Below are 10,741 nucleotides of genomic sequence, written 5' to 3' on the forward strand. Positions count from 1 at the left end.
TGTTGCCCGAGATGTAAAACAAATGCGTTTGCCAGTGATAACACATTCATTTAATTTAGATGCTAAATACACAATGAATAATGCCATCAACGAGGCAGGATGAGGGAAATGAGCCCGTAATTCCTCATGCTGTCGCTGTTCGAAGGATTAGCATGCTTGCAGTTTCCTTCTCGGACATCATTTGTTCCTATTAAAGTTAACAACTTCAATTCAAGACCCTAGGTCCATTCTGAAACCCCTGTTCTGCCTCCTGTTTTAGTATATGGGTGATGTTCCTAAGCTTTCATGTGAATTCCTAGATGCTCTGAAATACAGGAAGCCGTCAGTGGTCACCCGTCCAACAGCTGTTGCAGATGAGGGGGCCGAAGGAACAGTCATGAAATACTCATGCATGTAAGCCAAAGGGCACTGGGGCAGTGTCCTAGTTGGAACATCATGACCAAGACTAACTTGAGGAGGAAACTTTATTTGGTTTACACTTTCAGGTTACACTCCAGCAACTGGGGCAAGTCAGGGCAGGAACTGGCTTGCTTCCCCTGGCTTGCTCAGTCTGCTTATACAAGAGGAGCCACTTACTGGGGAGTGGTATCACCCACAGTGGGCTAGGCCTTCCTACATCAATTAGCAATCAAGAAAATGCTCCATAGACTTGCCCACGGGCACTCACCAAAATGAGACTCATTTTAGAAAAACTAAGTCTAGAAAGTAGAGTAACACTATCAGCGTATATATCATAAAAGATCAAGGTAATCGTCACAAAAGTCTTAGTCACTTTACTTGTTCTGACAAAAGACAGAAAGGCTTAGTTTGGTTCCCAGGTTCAGGGAGACATAGTCTATTAGCCTGTCAGTCGTAATGGCAGGAGTGGAGGTGGCCAGTCACATTGCATCAACAGTCAGGAAGCCGAGAGAGAGAGAGAGAGAGAGAGAGAGAGAGGAGAAAGGTGGGGGAGGGAGGGAAGGAGCAAGAGGGGGAGAGAGAGGGGAGAGAGAGGGGAGAGAGGAGAGAGAAAAGAGGTGGGGAGGGAAGGAGGGAGGGAAAGGGGAGGAGAGAGAGAGAGAAAGAGAGAGAGAGGTAAGTAGAGAGAGAGAACAGGAAGTGGGTTTGGGGTATAAAACATCAAGAATCACAGTCAGATAAGAGGTTGGTGACTAACCCTTTCAGGAGAATTGGGACAGGAAACTACCCTGGAAGGCTTCTTCAGTTCCTCTTGATGCGGCAGTAAGAGTCAGTTGAGCATTCTCTTAGCCGGGTTCTACCCAAAGAATGCAATGAGAAACTGTGGGTTCCAGGTGGCCTGTCCTAACAGAGGCGAGCTACGTTAAATGCAGACCTTCACGCTACAAAGGAGATTTCCCTGACTGTCAGCTCACACTTCTACAGGATCTTCTCTTAAAACAAATAAATTGTTCTGAGAACAACTCAAGCCAGTTACCTCAGTGAGGCCAGGCATCCGCAACCTTCACAGGTGGGCAAGGCAGGATTTCCTGGAGCTGGCGCCATGGCGTGCTGCTGGGCTTTTCCCAACTGGGCTTCCAGTAGGTCAGTCCCGTGCTGTTGGGCATTTCACCTGATGAGACTGCTTCTCTGGCATTCCTGGAAATCCTCAACCCTAACACTTAACTCTGTCTCTTCTTGCTTAATTAAATCTCTTCATCGAAATGTAAAGCAGGCTACAGATAGCATCCATCAGAAGTGGCTTTGGGAAGAGAGGCTGAGGCAAATGGGAGTCTGGAGCCGATTAGTTAGGGATCCAATCAATATTAGAAGCTGAGACAATGTGTGGGGTGTGGTGGTGACAAACTAGTTTAAGGAACTGTTCTCTGAACAGAATAGGAGAGCTAGAAAAGGCCCGCCTCCTGGTATAGGCCAATGGGAAGGCGTGACATGTGCAGAACGCATGGGGCTAGGAGATGGGAAGGCATGACGTGTGCAGAAGTCATCGCTCAGCCAGTAAAGCGCTTACCTTGCAAATGTGATGACCTGAGTTTTGATCCCTGGGACCTACATTAAAAAAAAAAAAAAAAAAAGACTTGGGTATGGTGCCGCTCACCAATAATTCGGCAATGGCGAGATGGGTAAGAAAGGAAGCAAAGATAGGGGGAGCCACTGAGGCTTGAGGGTTAGATATCTTAGACTACTTACCCAGGCCAATGAAAGACCCTACCTCATAGGAGAGAAGGCACCCGAGGGCCAACACCTGAGACTGTTCTCTGACTACCACATACTATGCACATGCATGTATACACTCGTGTGTGAGTATGCACACACACACACAAATGTCAGAACGTGTGTGGCCTGTCTTCTTCTCGATGCTGAAGAGCCTGGTGCAGAAAACAAAGACAACTCCCAACTAAAGGCAGGGCTGGTAGATGTACCCCAAGGTGGTCCCGCAGGTCATGACCCCTAGTATGTCCATCCCCAGCCCCTAATGGCCATACTTCCATACCAATATCTATATTCCAATCCCTAGTGTCCACAGCCAGACCTCCTGATGGCTACACCTCCATCACCTGTATCCAACACCTCTACCCTAGTGCCTACACGCTTACCTAGTGCACCCTCAGTGACCTCTCCCCTTGAATGAAGTCTGGATTTATCAACTTACTTCTAAGGAATGAAATCAGGTGAAAGAATGGACATCACTGCCCGATGTATGTTGTAAATACACTGTGGCTTCTATTTTGTTCCATTCTTGTCTTTACTTGGATGATTGACCTAGAGCAAGCCCTGTGACCTGCTAGCCCTGTGGAGGGACCCATGTGGCTGGACTCCAGATCCTGACAACCATCACATCATCCCTGTCCAGGGAGCTGCATTTCAGTGAGAAAATAGTGGGTTGGAAATAACCCTATCTCCTAACCGGATGAAACCAGAGTTCAGCAGATAGTGTAACTAAAACCTCATGTAAGAGTCAGAGGCATGAGGCTTAGATTCATAGGAAAACTATGAGATGCTGAAATTATACATACCTTTTAAACCACCAATTGAAGATAACTTGCTACACCCGAGTAACACAGGATCATAGGAACTCAGACACTTCTTTGACTGTCCAAGACTTCTTTGCGTGTTTTAGCATTAAGGAGGGGGTGGCTAAAAGTCAGAATCAGGATGTGTTTCTGCAGGGGAACCCTCGAGAATCTGAGGAGACAAAACAAGTGTCTTCTGCCTACTCTGGTGCTTTCCTGAGTGGTGGGCACCTGAAACACCAGCCAGGAGAGAAAGGCAATCATGGAAAACAGAAGAGACACTTATTCAGTGGCCACATTGGGAAGAGGAAGTAAAAGGTACACACACACACACACACACACACACACACACACACACAAGTTCATCCTCAGGGTCCTGAATGAGGCTTAGCTTTAAATGGGGAAAGGGGTGCATTGCTAGTGTGGTCCCGCCCATCTCTGACCAGCCTCCTCTCAAATCCAGTCTGCCCCACACACAGGGTCCTGACAGGTTGTCAAAGCTGTGTGACATCTCTTCCTGGGAGGCAAGTCCCCCTCTGGTTAGTAACAGGCTTCATCCTTATCTTTCCCCAACAAGAAGATTGCTGGGAATTTTTCAATCCCTTGGGGGGTCATTGTCTTAACAGTCTGATAGCTGTAATGGGGGCACATGTGTCTCTCCTCAGAATGACTTTATGACGGTTACACTGTCACTATGCATAGCTTTCATTGGCTGCAATCCACCTCCATAAAGGCCCCTCACAAGGCTTCTGCTCTGGCCTCTGCTTGAACCCTTGGGTGCGGTGAGGGCTCCGTACATCCCCTCCCTTCACAGTATGTCTAAATGCAGCCAGACTATCACTTTTTACCTTGTGATGAAGGGGTCCCTGCCACATGGAGTACGCTTAGGAAAATCTGCAAGCCAACTGTGAATCCACAGGACATACACAGGATGTTTACGATAGCTTTACAGATTAGAAACCACAAGCCAGCACACCATGTGTCTGCACTCATCCGTGTGCACACTGTGTATTTATGGGCGTACCTTCGTAATAAAGTACCCGAGGCTTTCGTGGAAGACACGGACACTTCCCGTGGTGTCCTAGCTACTAGCGTGACTTGTAAGTGCCCGGCCACCCACAGATGCTTCAGTATTAGTGTGTAGAAAATATTTAAGTGCCAGATGAATTCTGCGTGGTGGGGATAGGCGCTACTGCATTGTGGGGGAGGGTGGGATTTTCAAGTTGGATTTGACACACAGACTTTAATCCTTGCTTCACCACCTCCCCTGGCCTCACTTAGCATTTCCGAGTCTCATCTTTCTTCATAAAGGAAAGTAAATATGCCTATCTTCCAAGTGTGACTGATTGGATTAAATAGGAAATTAATGTGGCCGTTCTTTATAGCTGTCGAGTTCCTTTATTAGGGCATTCCTCATGTGTCTACCTGACGTCTGTGCGTTAAATGCCTGACACATAGCTCTCAGGATGGAAGACAGACACTTCACAGTTAACCATACGGTGTATAGTTAGGTTGACTCTGAAGACTCTTTTTTCATTGTGTGTGTATGTGTTTGTGTGTGTGAGTGTGTACGTGTGTATGTGTTTGTGATGTATGTGTGTGCACGTGTATATGTGTGTGTGAGTGTGTGTGAGTGTGTGTGTGAGTGTGTGTGACTGTATGAGCATGTTTGTGTGTGTGTGTGTGTGTATGCATGTGAGAATGCCACAGCATATATGTGGAAGTCAGCTCTCTTTTGTTTCATTGCTGTGTGTGCCAAGCTAGCTGGCCTTTGACCTTTCGAGGCGTCTCTTCCCCCCACCTCCCATATATCCTTGACAACACTGTGATTACAGAGGGACAGCACCATCTCTGGCTTATGGGGACGCTGGGGATCTGAACCCAGGTCCGCATCCTCATACCTCACCCACCGACCCATCTCCCTCGCCCAGTTCTCAAATCTTCATGGAAAGGTTCTACCCTGGCCCAGCCCAGAAAATAGGAAAGCTCCCGGGGCTGGTGCAGGCTGAGCTGAGGGGGAACTGCAAGTGGGAAGCTGAAGCTGGAACTCAGAACCTCGCCCTCACCGGCACTGACACCGGAAACACAACCGGGAACCGCTGAGTAAGGCATTTAATAGATTTACTTTTTGAAAGAAGTTCCAGCTTCAAGCAGAAGACATGGAAAGCTACTATATACCGCAGGCCCCTCGGCGCACACACAGCCACACTCAGTATTGACGACTCTCACCGGAGGTGTCTGTGCGACCCTCAGCGGGCCCACATGATCATAGCTTCATCTCTCCAAATCCATAGTGTCCCTTAGAGTTCAGGCCTAGCATTATACAATCCAGAGTGTGACAAATGTGTTGGTGTGCACCGTTGTGTCACACAAGGGTGTATCCCTCCAAGACTGACTCTAGTAGGGGAGAAACAACCTGTGACACTCACATAGAAGGTGGCAGAGAAAGATTTGGGGAGCTGCCCTAAAGTTGAGAAACTGCATAGCTTCCTGTTAAAGGCATTGGGGAGGGTATGGATGGGAGGGAGATTAACAAAGGGAGCTAAGCTCCCCAAAGACTCCCCAGAGGTAGGCACAGCATGCCGATGAGGTGAGTGATAGTCCCAGAAGGAGCTGGCTCTGTTCCAGGTAGAAGTTCCTGAGCCCCTAGTGGGACAACTCAGAGTTCCCAGACCCATGGCTTCATTTCAGAAGTAGGCTCTGTGACCATGCCCCGGCTTCCCGGATGTCTGTCTGTCTGTGGTGACTTAGCACATGTGATCCCATCCCTGTACCCACAGCATGTCCTCCAGACTGATGCTCAAGCATACACGGGGTATGTGGCAAGTTCATTCCTCACCTCTTCCACTGTCCTCCACCCGAGACCTGGGCCCAGGACAGTGACTTTAGGAACGGTTTTCTCACTTGTACTTAAGCTTGCACAGAAAGTGAGGAGGGTTGACAGACTGCAGCCAGAAGGAGGAGGTGGAGGAGGGAGAGGAGGAGGAGGGAGGAGGAGGGAGGAGGAGGGAGGAAGAGGGGAGAGGAGGGAGAAAGAGGGAGAAGGAGGGAGGAGGGAGGGGGAAAGGGAGGAGGAGGGAGGAGGAAGGAGGAGGAGGAGGAGGAGGAGGAGGAGGAGGAGGAGAAGGAGAAGGAGAAGGAGAAGGAGAAGGAGAAGGAGAAGGAGAAGGAGAAGAAGAAGAAGAAGAAGAAGAAGAAGAAGAAGAAGAAGAATGCAGCATCATAACTCACGCCCATCCTCCCAGTACCTGGAAAGCTAAGGCAGGGAGATCCTGAGTTAGAGGCCAGCCTAAGCCACTTAGGGAGACACTGCCTCAAAACAAAACAAACCAACAAATAAACACAACTAAGAGAAAAACAAGGACAGAGACGAGGACTCACTCAAGGAAGGTTTAGGAAAGATGATTCCAGGACAGGAAACAGTTTCACCTCACATTTCAGGTTCTGTAAGGAGAAAGCTCCAACTTGGACAGATTGCTGTTTTGGCAATAAATAAAAAGCTTCAGAGCAACCCACAGAGTTATCAAAACTCTGCACCTGTCGAAAGTCCCTATTCATCCCCAGAAAAAGAAATGTGTTTAGGAAATGTGCAGAACTTGGCTTTGGGGCAGAGTCTGGTGTTTGACAAGTGATTACGGAGCGTCTACAAATGTAAACGGCGTGGAGCTTCCAATCTGCTCTTTATTAGTGCTCCTCAGCCTGAACCACTGCCAAGGGGCCTCCTCCTCCCCCTTCCCCCTCCTCCCCCTCCTCCCTCCTCCTCCTCCTTTCTTCTTCCCTCCTCCTCCTCCTCCATTCTCCCACCTCCTCCTTCCCTCCTCCCCCTCCTCCTTCCTTCTTCCCCAGCCCTCTTCTCCCTCCCCTCCCCTCCCCCTCTTTCTTCCTCCCTTTTCCCTCATCCCTCCCCCTTTCATCCATCCTCCCTCCATTCCTCCCTGCTAGTCCCTCCCATCTTCCCTCCTCTTCGCCGCCCCTTCCCCCCCTCCTTTCATCTTCTCTTTTCTCTTTCTTCTTCCCCTTTGACCCTTCCCTCCTCTCTTCTTTCTCACTGTCTCTCTCTTTTCAATTTCTGATCATTTAAAAAAATTTTTTTCCAATATATTTTTATTGATTATTTGGGAATTTCACATAGTGCACCCTATACATGCTCACCTTCCCAGTCCTTCCAGGTTCACCTCCACCCTTGTGACCTCCACCCAGAATAAAAGAAAGAAAGAAAAACCAAGCATATTTTGTGTTGCCCAGTGGCTAGACTCTTAAAAAAAAGTTGAGTCTTTACTCACCCGTATGTCCCCACCCCCAACACCCCCACCACACACCCCCACACCCCTGCCACACCCCACCACACTCCCACCCCCACACCCTACCTACCCCCCACCAAAACCCCACCACACCCCCACCAGAAGCCATCCACTGTGAAGAGCTACACTTCAGCATCCCTACCACAGTTCTCCTCAATGGCTTCCTGTCTAGATTGTTTTTATTTGGGGGCAGGACGGATAAGAGGTTGTCACAGAAGCCTCTATGTCTCTCCTTCTTAACTGTGAGTCTGCAGACATCGACAGCACCGGCAGAGACGCTTCCTTGCCCTTTACAGACAGTGGCAGCACAGATCAGGGACTTCCACGTGGTTTCTGGCAGCACCCAAGATCACGGACCTCACATGGTATCCAGTGACCATACAGACCATGGACATACACACAGCTCCCCACCACAGTGTGGACCATTGATTCTATTACGGCCCTCGAGAGAGACACACATCATGGACATCAACATGGCTTCAGGTGGCAGCATAGACCACAGGCATCAACACAGCCTCTGACAACAGCAGGATCACAGACACCAACATAGCCTCGGACAACAGCAAAGACCATGTGGCCTCAAGTGGCCTCCTGTGTCAGCACAGAACCTCTGCATCCATCTGGCTTCTGGCAGCAGCACAGACCACGGAGATCCACAAAAACCTCAAGCATCAACAGGCCAGGATCATGAAGCACGGGCCATGAAGACCAGAATGTCCCATTAGCGTAGCATAGATCATGAACACCAACACGGCCTCTAGGGTTGTCACAAACTACCTGACTTCAAAGAGACCCATTCCAGAGAATGAGCCATTCTTGGACATTCCTGTTGTTGTTCAGAGCCCGGGCGATTGTACAGCTGGGCAGCGTGTTCAGGGACAGAGCCTGCACCAGCTCCCGGCTGCTGCAGGACACCCTGGCAGCCCTACTTGGCACCCACAGCCTTCTCTATACCCGTCTCACACCAGTTCATGCACTGTGGAGAGAGGCAGAGCTGGAGATGCTACAGCAGTGAAATCAGGCAGATATGAGGGGCCTGCACAACCACCTGGGGCTATGGGAAGTCCTGGGCTGCTGCCAAGAGCCATGACTGAGTCATGTGACCTACTGCAGCCGGGATGTGTGCTGATGTTTGTGCCCCATGTTGCCACCAAAGGCATTTAGATGTCAGTGATCTGGGTTGCTGCCTGAGACCATCTTGATGTGTAGACACTGGAAGCCAAAGTGACTCAAGTGGATTGTGCCACCACCTGAGGTCACAGTGATATCTTGGTTTGGGCTTCCATTGAGGGCCATGTCTGGGTCCATGGTTCTGCTATAGCTGGGGTCTGTGTCAATGTCTGTGTCCCAAGCTACCAGCAAAGGCCATTTAGATGTTGGTGGTCTTAGCTGCCACCTGAGACCATGGGGACATCTGAGGGCCATGCTGCTACCAGGGGACATACTGACCTGAGTAGCCTGCACAGCCACCTGAAGCTATGGTGACATCTGGGCCCATGTGGCTGTGGGAAGTCATGTCTGAGTCCATGGTTCTATCAGAGATGTGATCTGTGTCGATGTCTGAGGCCTGTATTACCACTAAATGCCAAATAGATGACCCTGGTCTGGGCTGCCACTTAAGTTCATGTTGACATCTAAGCACTGTGCTAACCTGGGCCTACCACCACACTCAGGAAAGCTGGCCCCGCTTGAGAGCTCGCCCTACCTCTCACAGGCTATAGTACTTAGAGCAACCTACCCCTACCCTACCCCACCCACCCACACCTTGCCTGGGCAGTGCAGTAGAGCTGGCCCTTGTGATACAGGCACAGGGGAGCCAGAGGACTGACCAAGTCAGCTTCCATCAAGGCTCAGGTCTAGGACTTGGAGTTGGCTCACTCCAACATCCACACCATCTATGAAGTGTTGGCGTGTGTGAAGGGACTGGTCCTGCAGATCCAAAGCTGCAGGATCTCCTTGACAACAGGATATCAGAGAGGAGTCCCAGTGAGGATCCAAGACTGACAGTGTGGCATAAACCAGAGGCCTTGAACCAGACCAATCGAACCCAGTGCTTTGCACATGCTAGGCAAGGCACCAGCTGAGCCACACCCTAAGTCATTGCTTCTCTCTTTCTGTATCCCAAATTGAAGTGTGTTTTCTACCTAAGTTCACTCAATGAAAAAGCTCCCTTGGTGTACTTCCCCTTGGAGGAGGATATTCTACTCATGTGGTCTGTGTCTTTGAGCGGCAGTGTGCACTCTGCTCATTTGACTGCTCATGTCTGTAACTCTGAACGCCCCATTCATTAATCACCGGTTCCTACGTTCCAGGTTTAATTTCAGTTCACATCTTAGTATGAAGGGAAAGAAGACAGCAGTCACCAGTGTGTGTAAACATAACGGGACAGGGACCTTCCCAGCGCAATCAGCAACCAGGAAGGAGAACAAGTCATCGTCATTCCCAAAGAAAGAATAGGATCACCAGCTGAACCTCACGGATTGTGACAATCGAGTCCTCAATCCTCCCAATGTCCTGATGTCTTCACAGAGCCCTTAGTGAGTGTCACTTATTCAGGCCAAGTGACAGAGGGAAGCACGCAGGGATAAGGAAGATGTCACAGTTGCTGCAAGCCAGGCCTGCCCTCGGAAGGAGCCAGCATCCAGGCTGCAGGTGTGCTGTCAAATAATACACGTGGTGCCCTGAACTGGGGCTGCTCTGCCCTTGGCAGCTGGGGCTCTTACTTTATAAATGACAGCAGGGAAGGAAAACGTGAGCTATTTAAACCAAGGACACCTTGAGCCATGCTTACAGTGAACCAGAAGTGTGTGTGTGCGTGCGTGCATGCGTGAGTGTGCATGTGTGTGTGTGTTTTTTCTTATAGGATATTTAAAAAAAAATCAAAGTCACCCATAATAGTTCACAGCAGTTTTCTACCTCATTTTCTCTGTGTGGAACCAGCAAGCATTACAGTGCTGGCCCCAGACTGCAGGACCCTCGTTCAGGGCTCTCTCTGCTGCACTCCTTCCCTTCTGAGGATTTCTCACGTCACTGGGTGTGGGTGTGGACTGGTTGGTACTGTGTAAGCTTTGTTTTGTTTCTAAACTATCATAACTACTGATGCCACAAAGTCAGAGATTCTTCAGTTCGAGAGTTCATCTGTGTACACGAGGCACTTCTAACTGTAACTTTATAGCTCTTTTTAATAGGACTGTTTTCAAGGCCACATCCCTATCTTCTTACAAAGAATTAACATGAGCCTAAGAAAACACTTAGATTGGGGATAGTGAAATTGGTAAAGAGCATGTTTAGCATGCATGAGACTCTGTTGTATAAAGTGGGTCTGGTGGTGCCTGTAATCTCAGCACTGGGGAGGAATTCAAGGGAGGTCATCCCTTGCTCACAGTGCAGTTTGACACCAGCCTGGGATATATAAACCTCTGTTAGAAAAGGGAAGGAGGGAGGAGAGGGAATAGGGGAGGTGGAAGTATG

Source organism: Grammomys surdaster, unplaced genomic scaffold (assembly GCF_004785775.1).
Source record: "Grammomys surdaster isolate TR1022 unplaced genomic scaffold, NIH_TR_1.0 181, whole genome shotgun sequence".
NCBI lineage: Eukaryota > Metazoa > Chordata > Mammalia > Rodentia > Muridae > Grammomys > Grammomys surdaster.